This window comes from Squalius cephalus, assembly GCF_949319135.1.
Source record: "Squalius cephalus genome assembly, chromosome: 24".
In the NCBI taxonomy this organism is placed as follows: domain Eukaryota; kingdom Metazoa; phylum Chordata; class Actinopteri; order Cypriniformes; family Leuciscidae; genus Squalius; species Squalius cephalus.
The window spans coordinates 23,967,136-23,970,272 of NC_137145.1; positions in this window are offsets into that span (position 1 = coordinate 23,967,136).

The window sequence follows — 3,137 nt, forward strand, 5'->3', positions numbered from 1 at the left end:
GCCTCCGTGTGCCAGGTTTTTGACACCTGAGGACACACACTAAAGACTTGTGCATTATGTGTTTGGGTGAGGAGCATGCGCGTTCAGTTCGTGGGGGAGCTGAATGCACCCATTGTGAGAGATTCACAATGAGGAAGCTCCATTCGCGCTTGGCCCAATTCTCAAGGAATGTGGGACAAACGTCTCGGGCACGGGCCCTGTGGTTGCTGAAGCAAAGCGGAGACTTGCATTGTTGGGTTCACAGGTCGAGCTGGCTGAGGAGTTCGAGAAAGGTATGTCTCTCGCATTCCTCAGTCACTAGTCAGGCCAGTGGTGCCTTGCACATTATGGCAGAGTTGCAGGCATACCAGGCAGACCTGCTTAAAGATTTGGATCAGGGGCAGGGATTGTCTCATGAAGCTGTCGCTGAGCTGCGCCGCACCACAGATCTAGCACTCCGTGCCATTAGTCGTTCAATGGTGGCCTCAATGAGGTATCTGTAGTTGAACTTGGCAGACATCAAGGAGAAGATGAGAAACTTTCTCCTTGATGCACGGGTCTTGCCCTCGGAGCTTTTTGCCGCGTCTATAATGATGGTAGTCGGGAGGTTTAGTGAAGTGGGTGTGGTTGGCGGCTTTCAGGAAGTACATCACGTGCCGATCTAAATCTTCGCCTGGGGGTCCTGGTCCATCACAGTCTGCGGCCACTCGTGCTCCTTCTCCTTCGAGGAGTAGAGCACAGAGGAGGCGGGGCGCTACGAGGAAGAGATCTTAGGGAAGTGATCGAAAGAAAGCAATTTGGTAAACAGGACCGAATCGCTGACCGAATTCCTCCCTGTTCTTGTCACTGGCCAGTGCTGATTGAATCAAGTATGGGTTATAGCAGGTCCTAGATGAGTGTGATAGAAGGGTCACCTCCCCCAGGATTCTGGGGTCTTTAAGTAGGATAGATCCCCAGTGGCTCCCTTCTAGAAGGGCAGCGGTATCGAGGGTTGTAGCTAGTGCTCCCTTTGGTAGGTCGCTCTTCAAGGTTGAGCCTCAACCGGACCCTGTAGAACTGTAGGTTAAATTGACTTTTTAGCAGCTCTTCTTGTTATCAGACATGTGATAACGTGTTTAGGTGCTGGGTGCACCTAAACACTTTAGGTAATGGGAGTTTTTTTAGGTGCTGGGAGTCTTGGGACCCTGGACAATTTCAGGCAGTCCTTCTGGGTTAAGTGTAAAGTAGAACCCTCCCCTACTATCAGAGTTTTAAAGTCCTCCACTCCATGTTGGAGCCTAAACCGATCTCTTAAAACCTAGCAAGTAGAGGTTAATTAGCCTTTTTAGCAGCTCTTCTTGTTATCAGGCACCTTTGTAGGGTGCTGGGAGTCTTGGGGTCCTGGACTAGTCCAGGCAGGGTGTAAGCGCTTTCCCCTTATCGTTCTGGGGTAGTAGAGCTGAAGCTCCCCTGCAGCTTCCTAGAGGTTAGAGTTTGTAGCGAGGATGGTGAATAGTTATTCTAAATGGAAACCCCCATGTTTGCTCCCTCTAGTGGTAGTGATAGGTCAGGGTAGTGTATTGAAATATGTCTCCCTGGGCCAGAATTCCCAAATAGCTGTGTCAAGCTAAAGAAGCTTAGAGCTCTGCTCCTGGGCCGTAGGTGGTTGAGGCTGGGCCTACAAGGAAGGGAGGTCCTTGTCACAGGGCATATGAGCTTTGGTAATGGTCGAGGGAATATTATCACTAGATGGTCTAGTGCAGGGGTTTTCAAATTGGGTGAATGTGAGCCTCCCCTTAGAGTAGGTAAGGACAGCCGAGCCCCCCCTTCCCCAAAATCCCGTCCGCCTGCCCTAACCCACACATGCCTCTGCAGTAAAAGCCATCTTTTGTGTGTTCCAGGCAATGATGAGTTTCAATGACAACTGATAAAATGTAAATATTATTTTATTTCCACAACTTTCTTAAAAGTGCATTCATAAACGATTCTTTGCAACAGCAAATAATTTCCAACTTCATGCAGGCCTAATTGAGGCTACTTTTAAAATCACTGAATATCAGTAGGCCTAACCACAAGTCAACAGAACATGCTTAACATGTGCAATCGGCGCCAAAGACACCTGACGGCTGAAATCGGCACGGTGTGTCTGGGCTTTAAGCGCACATCTGAAGGAGATGCACATCATCTCGAACAAAATCAGCAGTGGTGGAAAGTGTACTGAAAAAGCATACTCAAGTAAAAGTACCATTACATTCCAAAAAATGTACTGTGAGTAGAGTAAAAAGTACTTGTCCAAAAACCTACTTGAGTAAGAGTAAAAAAGTAGCTTATTTAAAAGTACTCATGAGTAGTGAGTAGTGAGTACTGAGCAGCGGATTCTACCCCCTTATAATAAACACTGTGGACTACAATTTATAAATTAAAAAAAAATAGCACTTACTGTAATTCACATTATATTTTGTTATTTGTCAGAAAGATTGCAGAATATCTATCATCCATCTTTTTAAAATGCATCAAATCAGTACACTCATCACCATTTACATCATATTACAGTATTTGAAAAAAAAAAAAAATTAAAATTAGGTGAAAGGCCACTAAGCCTGAGCATGCTATGGTTGCACATAAAATATCAATATTCATAACTGTGCAAATAATTCAAAAACCTTTAGAAACTCATATGATAGTTCAGCATCACACACCATGAGATGGGTTAAATAGAGAGATTAAAAAATACCCAATTTCTCTCCAAAACGGTACCAATGTTAGTGTTTTGATAAATGAGAATCACTAATATTATCAGATTACCTCACCTAATGCACTGAAGAAGCCTAAGATAGTAAGCTAACACTAATTACACTGTAATTCCATGCTATTAAATATGTTACAATTTAAACGTAAATGCACATTGTTCTATAAGGGTGGCATCATCCCTTACATTTTACACGGCTACATTTACTCACATTGTAATGCTGAAGTGCAAGCAAATGAAGACGGATTGTATGAAATGGATCAATAGCTGTATATAGTTTATTAACCCTCAGACGGTCCTCGGTCATTTCTGACCGATAAATTTTCTGTTTTGAATTTCTAAAAATCACAGCTTCATCGGAATGTTATGAAACTTGGTGACTTTTATGGCATTAGGTATGTGAATACAAAAAAAAATTGAGGTCATGATC